This window comes from Bos grunniens, chromosome 20 (genome assembly GCF_055505025.1).
Source record: "Bos grunniens cultivar Pamir isolate PY7600 chromosome 20, Bosgru_T2T1.0, whole genome shotgun sequence".
In the NCBI taxonomy this organism is placed as follows: domain Eukaryota; kingdom Metazoa; phylum Chordata; class Mammalia; order Artiodactyla; family Bovidae; genus Bos; species Bos grunniens.
This window is the reverse complement of record NC_141184.1, coordinates 26474272-26487316: the sequence shown is the minus strand read 5'-3', so window position 1 is coordinate 26487316 and position 13045 is coordinate 26474272. Positions and strand designations below refer to the sequence as shown.

At 35.5% G+C, this 13045-nt stretch overlaps 1 non-coding gene across 1 annotated transcript; it reads right to left on the bottom strand.

The window, feature by feature from the left end:
- Positions 1 to 9856: 9856 nt before the first annotated feature.
- On the bottom strand, positions 9857 to 9960 carry LOC147350169 (U6 spliceosomal RNA). Its single transcript, XR_015149311.1, has one exon. It is a non-coding gene; the product is annotated as a U6 spliceosomal RNA (small nuclear RNA).
- Positions 9961 to 13045: the final 3085 nt, after the last annotated feature.

Genomic DNA, 13045 nt, shown 5'->3' with positions numbered 1-13045 from the left:
TTTTGTGCTGACACAAGATGGTCCACTGGAATCAATATACTGAGTGAATCTGAGACTTTGAAAGGCATATACCTTCATGAAAAAAATAGCAAGAAATAAAAAGTGCATTTGTTTACATGACAAATTTTCTAAAATGGTAGATGAAGAATGTAAGGCAAACTTCGTGAAAAGTCATATACCATAATTCTGCTATTTTATAGGATTTGGGTTTTAAATTTACATTATTCCTAGAGTTAAGGAAATACAAAGTCAAAAATTAAAGATATGACTAATTAGTATATCTCCAGATTCTTAATAGAAACAAAAGAAAATATTTTCAACCTAGCCATTCTGATTGATATAAAGTGTTAGTTTGTCTTTCTCCCAGCATCTACATTTACTCAGCAGCTTTAGATAATTCCCTTACTTTAAAAAAAAAAAACAAAAAAAACAAAAAACAGTCACAGGAGGCTTGAGAATTCTCTTGTTGTTGTTTTTATTTTTAAAACACTATGGGAAATATTTAAGTATTTTTATATATGCAGAAGAAAGAGCAACAGAAAAAAAAAAAAAAAAAAACTAGAACTGCACAAGTGAGAAAGACCTAAGCATAGGGTGATATTTCAATACTGAAACAGATGGGAGAAGATAGAATCCAATGTAGAGACAGATACAACCTTGCAAAAGAAAAGAGCAGCCAGCCTTTGGAACTGAGGGAAATCAAGCATGTACTCAAAGGAAGTTGCATTTTTTTAACAAAATATACAATGAGATCTTCAAAAAAAGAATGTCTATCTTGTGTCTTCTGATTTTGATAATTTTAACGAAGTACAAGGTAAAGTCAGTAGCTGAAAAAGAGGATAGCAGTGACATAGAGGTGACTGTATGTTGATGACAGCTTGCAATAGCTAATTCATGGGAAGCTTTACGGTATGAGGACTTTGAATGGCAAAGTAGTTTAAATGATTGATAGTGGCTTCATAAAGAGCTGTGATTTTAAAAAGTATTTAATTAGAAGGAATGGGTTTGAAACCCACTTGTACCATTTATTTATTTTGTGACTTTGAGTTTCTGATCATTAATCTGTAAAATTAGAGTAAAAATAATTTATATTCCTATAAGATTGCTAAGTTAGAGACATAATAATAGCTAAAGTGATACACGTGCTATTCAATTAGTTACTTATATTTTTTATTGATTAGTAAGTGGATCTATAGTGAAGGAATAAGAAAGTAAAGATGTTAACAGAGTAGGAAAATGGCAATGGGTCAAGACTCATGATATATACACTTTAACTTTTTTAGATCAAAAGTCATCAAGTAAGTAAGGATGAAGTAACGAGTGATAAAAGAGTAAATGATTTTAGTAAAGCAGTCATTATTTAAGATATGGCAGAATTATGCATGATGTCAATGTGCAAAATATAAAAAAAGTTACTATAAAATGGAAAATTACTTTTAAAGATTCTTAGTAGACTTAGGATGTCTTCACCTGCACACTACCCACAATTTAATCAATCTCTGTGTGTGCTTAGCTCTTAACACTCAAATGATATTGCTCTGTTAAGATCTGACATCTAATTTTATTTGATCTAGCAACAACATTCAATATAGTTGAACTGTTTTTCCTTTTTAAAATACATCATTTTAAAATACCGACTTGATGGACGTGAGTTTGAGTGAACTCTGGGTGTTGGTGATAGACAGGGAGGCCTGGCGTGCTGTGATTCATGGGGTCTCAGAGTCAGACATGATTGAGCGACTGAACTGAACTGAACTGAACTGAAAATATTCTTGACTGGTCTCCAGGTTGGTACTTTTTTTCCCCACAGTCCTCCTACATCCTCGTCTGTTCTATCACTATCTTTTATGAAAAAAACTGCCTCTTTTTCAATGATACTAAATACTGAATTTGGGTGTCTTCAGTATATAGAAATAGTTTACTTAGCTCTCTAAAAAAGTATAAATTGGGAACATGAGAGCCCCAGTCTATATCCAGAGAAAATTTAATATTCAGAATACTTAGACTGGAAGAGCATATCTTTCTCTACTGTGATGCTGGCTGTTTGAACCAGCAAGAATAGCCTTCCATCTGCATGGCTTCCTCTTTCTCATGGTAGGGTCACTAATCATGATTTATTCTTACTAAGAATAAGGAGCCCTTACTAAGGAGTTCTGTATAAGCCATAAGTATTTTTCCCAGAACTTTTCTGTTCTAAACGTCTACCATTATTCTTTTCTGGCCATGGACCTCATAACAGAGTTCTCCACCACAGCATAGAATTTAGAGTATTTCCACACCTTGGACATACATATTGGATAACTAAGTGTATTGCTTGATCTTTGTCTATTAGGAGAATTCCCCATCACCAAACCCCTTCAGAGTCAGCTCAGAGAAAACAGGGGAGGGACTGTAATGAGCTAGCAATCCATTTTCCATAGTGGCAATAGACCATACCAAAATTTCAACCAGGCCTCCTCCTTTCCACCTATATCTATACAAACCTTTGGTTGTAGGGAATCCTTTATGACTCCATGTAGAATCATTATCTTCCTTAGTTACATTTATTACCATCAGATCTGCTGGATTATATGCCCAAATAGTAGTCTGCATTATGATGTAGCACTCTCTTTATGCTTCACTCAAATCAAGTATCCTTCTAAAATACCATATAAAAACACTGAAACAGTATCCACAAGCCTTCTGAAATTTAAGCAGTTCACTAAAAGACACATCTCATTTTTATTAACTGAAAGTTTGATATATAACAAGTATTCTAAATTAGGAGAATTTCCTCCAATGTTACAGAGCACTAGACTCACATAAGCATCACAAATAACTTCAGATCGATGAATATTTGCAACTTTCTCCCTCACCCTCTAGTTTGCCTGTATCTTAGTAGGTAAGACTACATGCGACTTACTGTTTCCCTGGTCTAGTGAATATGATATCATTAATATAGTGAATCAGCATATTGTTTTCTGGAATATCCAAATGGTCAAGATCTTAGTGAACTACATTGTAAAAGGGAATAAGAGAGCTAACAGGGTCCCGTGGCAACTTTAACCTTTGCAAACTGAGTGGTAGAAGCAGGAAATTCGTATCAATGATCAGTTTCACTTTTCAAGAGAATGAATTTCTTACCATTCCTACAGACAAATAAGTGAGAATCAAAAATGTTGTAGAAAGGTGAGTGAAATCTAGAGTGAATAGGGAAGTATAATATAAATATCAGTTTTCCTTCTAGGATCATTTGTAGCTTCTAGGATCATCTGTAGCATCAAGCAATATGTTGGAGGATATTAAAATTGACCACTATTCTATTCTGCGGGATTTTACTTACTCCTTCTTTCTTAAGAATTGAGCGCCTTTTTTTTCTAACAGATTTTTATCCAGTAAGAGCACGTGCTATTTAATTGGCTTGAAGGGTAAACTTAAACTGAGTCAATACATCACTCACAGTTACTTGGATTTCATTACTTTCCCTGATTATCAGAGTAAAGGCAATGATTGTAAAATCCTGGCTCCAGTGACTGTGTCTCATCTCTGAACACTGTAAGCTATTCCCAGGGCGCTGTGGGGCCAGGGATGGATATTAGGTAACACCACCAGTGTGCCCTCCAAGTCATGAGCTGTAGCAAATCCAGCATCCAGTCCACCTGAGCTGGATTCAAGTCCAAGTGCAAATCCTTGCCCTAGTGGCCCAGTTTAGGCAAATTAATGTCTCAAGGATTTGATTAAAAGAGTCAGGAGATGGGAAGCAATTAGCAGAGAAATAGCTTTTCTATCTTCCTTCAAGGAACTGACCTGATATCAATGGTTCTCTGTAATCTCATGGAGATATCCTATAATTGAACAACTACACTTTTTTTTTTTTTTTGAGGGTGGGGGACTATGTTCAATTTTATCAAACACCACACTTTATTTCCTATTCCACTTTTTCCCTCACTTTTGCTTTTGTTTAATTGCTATTCCTCCAATAAAAATGAATATGTGAGATTTGCCTCATATTCTGCTTTCTGGGAAACCAAAGCTAAAACACAGCATTGATGGGACAGGTAGATAAGATAAAATTGAGGGCGGAGTAGAAACTGTTTAAACATTTCATATCCTAATGATAATCTGAGGCATAGAATTGGTGCCTTTACTCCCACTTACATTCCAACTCTCACAATATTGTTGAGACTATAGGCCACATTCAAAACAGTAGAATTATGAGTCTTTACTACAGAAGAGACTTTTACAATTACATTTTCCAAAAACAGTTTTTCTAGTATGAACAGATGCAGCAAATTAATTTTTCTCCTTGTAGAGCTATAAAAATATTGCAAATAACCTGTCAGTTATGACCTTTAGAAATATATTGGTCTTTTAATCTCATAATGGTGAACAAGTAATAAAGTATAGCTGTACATAAATTGTATTTCAACCCCACCCATCCATGAGAATGGATAAAACAAAGAGCAGCAAAATACAGAGTTGTTCAGTACATTCACATACCAAGAATAAAAGAGTGTTTAGTGTACAATTTGTTATTTTTCACATACAGAAAAGACACATGTGACTGATAATCTTGCTGTTCTAGTTTGTATATAAACTAGCTTTTTTAACACCATGTTCAGCAACATGTATACCTAAGTTTAAAAGAACTATCCTAATGTTAGAATGAATGCAAAGAGAATAGTGTTTTAATGAGAAATATATGAAACAGTGAAAAGTTCATGCCTGCTTAAAGACAACCTTACATGATACTGAAGTTCATGTATCAATACCAATGAAAAGGGGCAATAAAGGATGTTCTTTTATGCTGAATTTAAGGAGCTATGTATATTGGAGGCACTTTGTTGTTAATGTTTTAACAGAAGATCATTAAAAATGATGTCTCCTTCAAGAGAATATCTGTACTGTGCATAGTCAGCAGTTTGACACCTATGTGTCTATGATAAGGCTCCAGGTCAGTTTCTCTCAAGTTCTTTGGCAAGGTTAGAGGTTACAAAGACACCTGTTTTAGCTACTAAACTGCCTTTATGTGGCACCGGGTCCAATGGGAGATCGAGTCTCCAGTTACTCCTGGAAAGCAAAGAAATTGTGGGGCATTGTGGAGAATACTTATACCCTCCTGCTCCCAGCATCTTAAACTGCAGAATCAAAACCATGTTCTAAGCCACAGTTCTGCTTCTAGCATGCTGTGTATGCTTAGTCATGTCCGACTCTTTTGACCCCACAAACTGCAGCCCGCCAGGCTCCTCCATCCATGGGATTCCCCCGGCAAGAATACTGGAGTGGGTTGCCATATCCTTTTCCAGGGGATCTTCCCTACCCAGGAATTGAACCTGTGTCTCCTGCATTGCAGGCAGACTCTTTACCGACTGAGCTAGAAGAGAAGCTTCTAGCATAGTTAACTCAATTCATACATCTTTTAACCAGTAAGTCAGGAAGTTTAAAAAAATAAATGGCTTTATAGACTTTGGGGTAAAAGATCTAGAATCAATGAGGTCTGTGGTCTTTTCTGGATGAAAAGCTAGGGAGAGGCAGCTCAATCTGAACTCTGTGTGCAGTGCTAAGTTGCTTCAGTCATGTCTGACTCTTTGAGATTCCATGGACTTAGCCTGTCAGACTCCTCTGTCCATAGGATTCTCCAGGGAAAAACACTGGTGTGGGTTGCCAATTCATCCTCCAGTGGATCTTCCTGACCCAGAAATCTAACCAGAGTCTCTTATGTCTTCTGCCCTGGAAGATGGGTTCTTTACCACTAGTACCACCTGGGAAGTCCTAGGCAATTTTGAAGTATAATAAGGAAAGAAGTGAGCCTGACAATGTTCAGGGATTAACAACTAGTATGGGTAATATAAATAGAATAGCTTACTTAATGTAAATAGAACAACTAATATAAAAAGAATAATCTAATATAAATATAATATAATAAAATAATTGAATATAAGTGGAATAATCTAACATGATAACGATTAACTTCTTTACTGTTACAGGATGCATGTATGCACACTCAGCTGTTTATTCATGTCTGACTCTTCATGACCCCAAAGGATCCTGCCAGGCTCCTGTGTCCATGGGATTTCCCAGGTAAGAATACTGGGGAGGGTTGTCATTTCCTCTTCCAGGTTTATAAAGATGACAAACTAATTTAGTCTTACTCTGACTGAAACAGAATTCTCCATCAAAGCTAGTTAATGATCTTTGCTAATTCATATTTCTTCTATTGGTTATTCACATATCCCAGTTTCAAGCTACATTTAGGCAGAAACTGATTCTTACACCAGCTGCTAACAGAAAAGAGAAGTCAATGAGCACAGTCATTTTTAATTCCCAAATGTGTTTAACAAGAATGAATGTCACATTTGATCATTTAAACCATCCCTAAGTTTTTGAACAAAATGTATCAAATAAACTGTAAAGAAAAATTAAGAGAATATAGGAAGTGTAGTTAAGTTAAAAACATTTTATTAATGAGTTAAGTCAAATTACAATGACAAAAGAAGGGAAAAATAACAAAAGTAAAGTTTCAAACCTACCCATAGAATAAAATTTGGAATGATATGTTTGTTACCTCTAATGAGTATGAATGTTTTCTGACTCAATTTTCATGTATGAATAATGGATAAATTAAAAGTTATAAGAAGTACCAAACAGGCAAAAATGCTAGCATACATTAAATCTAAGTATCTATAAGGGAATTGTTACAGTAATTTCATTAATTGAGAAGTCAATTTATCCATATTCCCACCAAATGAATTTCCAACTGTATCTAAAGGCTATAAGTTTGAGTTCAGTTTAGTTCACTTCAGTCGCTCACTCGTGTCCAACTCTTTGAGACCCCATGAATCACAGCACGCCAGGCCTCCCTGTCCATCACCAACTCCCGGAGTTCACTGAGACTCACGTCCATCCAGTCAGTGATGCCATCCAGTCATCTCATCCTCTGTCGTCCCCTTCTCCTCCTGCCCCCAATCCCTCCCAGCATCACAGTCTTTTCCAATGAGTCAACTCTTCGCATCAGGTGGCCAAAGGACTGGAGTTTCAGCTTCAGCATCATTCCTTCCAAAGAAATCCCAGGGCTGATCTCCTTCAGAATGGACTGGTTGGATCTCCTTGCAGTCCAAGGGACTCTCAAGAGTCTTCTCCAACACCACAGTTCAAAAGCATCAGTTCTTCAGTGCTCAGCCTTCTTCACAGTCCAACTCTCACATCCATACATGACCACAGGAAAAACTATAGCCTTGACTAGATGGACCTTTGTTGGCAAAGTAATGTCTTTGCTTTTGAATATGCTATCTAGATTGGTCATGACTTTCCTTCCAAGGAGTAAGCGTCTTTTAATTTCATGGCTGCAGTCACCATCTGCAGTGATTTTGGAGCCCCCCAAAATAAAGTCTGACACTGTTTCCACTGTTTCCCCATCTATTTCCCATGAAGTGATGGGACTGGATGCCATGATCTTCGTTTTCTGAATGTTGAGCTTTAAGCCAAGTTTTTCACTCTCCACTTTCACTTTCATCAGGAGGCTTTTGAGTTCCTCTTCACTTTCTGCCATAAGGGTGGTATCATCTGCATATCTGAGGTTATTGATATTTCTGCCCGGCAATCTTGATTCCAGCCTGTGTTTCTTCCAGTCCAGTGTTTCTCATGATGTACTCTGCATATAAGTTAAATAAGCAGGGTGACAGTATACAGCCTTGACGTACTCCTTTTCCTTTTTGGAACCAGTCTGTTGTTCCATGTCCAGCTCTAACTGTTGCTTCCTGACCTGCATACAGATTTCTCAAGAGGCAGGTCAAGTGGTCTGGTATTCCCATCTCTTTCAGAATTTTCCACAGTTTTTAAACTATTGTGCTAGGACAAGTTAACTGAGCTTATGTAAGCTAGGAGGTCCATTGTTTCTCACCAATATCTCTCACCTACCTCTCCCACATTATAGTGAGAATGACAATTTCCATGCTCCTCTTATTTATATATTTTCATCTGTATATGCTTTTTTTCTCTACGAAAGTGATGACTACTTCTGCTCGTCTAATTTTTATATTTTTCTTAATTTTATATGAATGTATCTTCCCTTATTAGATTCCTCTAAAAATGCTATTTTATATTATCTTTTCAAAGGTGTGAGGGGTATCCTCAATTATCTCCATAGTTTCATTTTTTAATTTTTAAAAATTTTTGGTTGTGCCATGCAGCATGTGGAGTTCCTTGACAAGGGATGAAACCTTTACCTCTTGCATTAGAATCTCTGCATCTTAACCACTGGAACACCACAGAAGCCTGAACAAACCCTTGTGTCATCATCCGACCTATATTCAAGAAACACTTCATTGTAATTTGATGAATCACAATATTTCATATCAATGACTATGACCAACAAAACTAGTTTGTTTTGTTGTATATGTTTTATTTGTTATATACATTGTGTGTAGTATGATGATTATTATAAGAAGTCATGAGAATATTTTTTATTAAATGTATTTTTCCAAATAGCATCATCAATAAATCAAGAAGAACATTTAATAGAATCTAAATTAATATGGAATAAAATATTTATTATTTTGTAGCAATTGACAAATAATTCTAAATATTTTGTAAAAATGTAGAGAGCCTGGAGAAGCCTAAATGATTTTCAAAGAGAAAACCAATGTCGAAACACATGCACCTGATTTTGAGAGTGACCATAAATCTACTTCATCACATTGGTATGCTACTGGTGTAAATATAGAAATATAGATTAATGTAGCAGAAGATCAGGATATATATATGCTCATAAATGATTAGTTAATTTTCAACAAAAATACCAATGGAGAAAGGGATGTTTTTAGAACAAATTCTTTTGGAACGAGTAGATATCCATATGAAATAAGTAAATAAATAAATAAACTCAATCTTTACCTTAATCAAACAGAAAATTGGTTCGGAATGCATCATAGACCTATACAGTAAAAACTAGGAATGAAAAATAGCTTTCTAAACTAGAAAAGCAACAGCTAGTGTTGCTTTGGTGAAATTATAAAATTGACTTTATGATTGGACACAAGGTTTTTTCCACTCTCACTAATTCTATTAAATAATGATCTAGAAGTACTAGTTGTGGACTTAGGTAAGCAAAATGAATAAAGACTATGCAAATTGGATAGAAAAAAGCAAAACTGTCTTCATTCACAGTTGACATGTTTGTGTACATTGAATATCTTAAGGAATCTATTAAAAAAGCTATTAAAACTTGCAAATTTGTTTAGCAAGGAAACAGTACAATATCAATATATGGAAGTCCATTGTCTTTCTGTGTTCTAGCAAGGAAAAACTGGAAACTGAACATTTGAAAAATGTCATTTAGTGTAGCATCAACAAACATGAATATTTTGTGATATATTTGATCCAATATATGTTAAGTGCTGAGAATTATAAATTATAAAGCATTACTGAGATAAATTAGAAAAAAATACTAAAATAGAGACTTAATTGTTCCTCTGTAGACTTAATGGAGTTTTTTAATGAAGAAATAATCAAACATTCTAAAATTTATATATAAATGCAAATGATCTAAGATAGCTAAACAATTTTGGAAGAGAGCATTCCCTGTATAATTTTAAGACTAATTATAAAGCTACTATAATTAAAACAGTGTAATATTGGCATAAGGATAAACAAACAGAATAGGGAAAGTGAAAGCGTTAGTTGCTCAGCTGTGTCCAACTCTTTGTGACCCCATGGACTGTAGCCCACCAGGCTCCTCTGTCCATGGGATTCTCCAGGCAAAAATACTGGAGTGGGTTGCCATTCCCTTCTCCAGGGTATCTTCCTGATCCAGGGATTGAACCCAGGTCTCCTGCATTGCAGGCAGATTCTTTACTATCTGAACCACCAAGGAAGCCCTAAAACTATGGAATGCTTCACAAATTGCATCTCATTCTTGCACAGGGGCCATGCTAATCTTTTATGTATCACTCCAATTTTACTACATGTGCTTCAGAATAGAGAGTCTAGATATAAACTCATACATCTATGGTCAAAAAAGCTAAGATTATTCAGGAAGCAAATGATGATGCTCTAGCGTATATGATGATGGAACATGCAAAGCAGATACAAAATAAGAACTACTCTGAAGTTAGTAAGATATTAACATACATGTCATGTGTGAGCTTTTCAGATCTTTATGTAAGTGTCATCGCAACAGGAGGGAGGGATTTGAAGGAGGAAAAGTTCATAAAAGACATGGAGTAACAGAAGAATTAGATAGAATAAGCTGCATTTCAAAAAAGAGCAACTTACTCTGTGTCAGAACAAAGACATTAAAGGCGTGTTTTGATTATTTCACAAAATGATCTACAACTGATACTCTGCAAAAGTTGAAAACTTTAAGAAGAAATCATATAAGCAATGTTGCAAATACTATGCCATATTCACAATTTACTGACTACAAACTATGTGTGTGTGCTTGTGTGTGTGATTGAGAGAAAAACTCTCTGATATTCCCTTCTAGCTATTTAGGAGATATAGGATCTTTGATGTCTCTTAGGAATATATACCAGCTTACCTGGTAGCTCAGCTGGTAAAGAATCGCCTGCAATACAGAAGACCTCAGCTGGATTCCTGGATTGGGAAGATCTGCTTGAGAAGGGATAGGCCACCCACTCCAGGATTCTTTGGCTTCCCTGGTGGCTCAGCTGGTAAAGAATCCGCTTGCAATGTGGGAGACTTCCATTCCATCCCTGGGTTTGGAAGAACTCCTGGAGAAGGGAATGGCTGGCTACCCACTCCAATATTCTGGCCTGGAGAATTCTGGGGTCACAAAGAATCATACACGACAGAGCAACTTTCACTTTCACTTTCAGGAATGTATACATAGTTTGGCACTGGCAGTTAGAGGCTGATGTGAAAAAAGACAGGTCTGAAAGACGGAGATTTCTCTTGAGAGCTAACATTTTCAGAACAAATTGGGCAGCTGACAAATATTCACTTTCCAGACCTCAGGATGTAGTTAATATCAGTGATCTCAGGATGGTCTAAGAAAACAATTACTAAAACTGACAGAATCCAACTGTCAGATCCAAACATTTGCTGTGCCTCTCTTCAAAAGAACTATTGGGTGATTTTTCTTTTAAATCAATGTTTGCAAATTTTTTCAACTTTTCTGAATTTGACTGCTGAATAGACTCAAGCACTTTTTCAATAAATAATATATTTTTCCTAAAGTAGATTTAAATGTAAATGAACAAAAATAGCCCAGTCCAAGAATAAAAAAAAAAGCATGATTTGAATCAAATCCATATATTCTTTAGTACCCAGCGTGTGTAATATATATATATATATATTTCAGATTGCTTGTTTTTATTCATAGACTTTATTTCACTGAATTCTGGCAACAATGAGTCTGCTGTTTATCAATAAATATTTTTCACTAAACTAGAGCAAGAATGATGAATGTCTAAATGCAGCCTTATTTACATGCATGTTCCCTACTCTTCAAATAAAATGAGTTTGTTATTTTTACACTCACATTACATATTTGGGTTTAAAAATACAACAGAGAGGGTATTGAGAATAAGCATTTAAGAATATTTATAAGAATTCTAGTAAATTTGGTATCCTTGGAAAAATAAAATTTTATACCAAATGGCATAGCCTGAATTCTTATTGGTACAATGTGAATTTGAAGTGTTATTGTATTTGTTCAAGGACATCACACTTAAAAAATGGAGAAGCTGTATTTAAATGTAATTGTTAAGAGCAGAGATCTGAGGTCAGAATATTTGGGTGAGCTTAATACATCTGCCTTTTTTAGACTGTATTTACTTCAGTATGTTATTCAGCATCTATGGGTCTTTGTTCCTCATACCTAAAGTGGAGACATGTATATGTATATGTAGATCTTCATACCTGTTGTCAAGAATAAATTAATTCATGAGAAACACTTAGAATGCAACCTTACACACGTTAAAGTATTGTGTGTACTTTACTAATGTTAGAGATTACATTTAGTCTAGACTTCCATCTAGTGATAGTATTTTTCATTTTGCATTTAATTTCCTAGGAGCATTTTATAACAACTAGCATCTATAATAAAAACAAAGAATTCCTCAACAACTGTTTTCACTTTCCCAACATGCTGTCCATGTGTATGCATTTCCCCTTTGATTAATGCACATTCTACAGCTGGTTAACCTGCTTTACTGAAATTTCTCCCTGATGGTATTGTCACCTCAAATTTCATTTCAGATGCTCCCTCCTTTATTCTAAGTGAAAGTGAAAGTGAAGTCTCTCAGTCGTATCTGACTCTCTGTGACCCCCTGGACCACAGCCCACCAGGCTCCCCTGTCCATGGGATTTTCAAGGTAAGAGTACTGGAGTGGGTTGCCATTGCCTTCTCTTTTATTCTAAAGCCCAACTAAATCCCCTGATATAATAATCATTTCTCAATCTTAGTCCCATAATAATTATCACCTCTGTTGTGGTAAAGATTGCATTCAGCTTGACTTTTTTCACCCTCATTCAGATCTTAAATAACTCATTTTTGAGCTTTGAGTTGACTCATTCTCCGTCACATGTATAACTTGAGCTTTTTGTTGTTGTTGCTTCATTATAAAACTAATAGTTTTAGAATATTCAGCGTATCTTAATAATACCTCTTATGTTTATATATAATACCTGACATAAAGTATAGTTGGGGCTTCGTCCAGTGGCTCAGCAGTAAAGAATCTGCCTGCAGCACAGGAGATGCAGGAGCCACGGGTTCAGTTCCTGGGTTGGGAAGATCCCCTAGAGGAGTGCATGGCAACTGACTGCAGTATTCTTGCCTGGAGAATTCCAAGGACAGAGGAACCTGGCAAGCTATAGTCCATAGGATCACAAAGAGTTGGACACAACTGAAGAAACAGAGCACAACACAACACACAGTGCATAGTTAGGATAAAAATTTATTTCTTTTCCAATCCTTTTATTTGTGGGCATCTAAATAAACATTTATCCTTGCTCTGTTTTCTAATTTTAAGTTTAGGAAAAGGTAATATTTTTCCTCTGTATTTTCAAGTGGTTTTATAATATTTTAAAGTATATTTTTCTCACA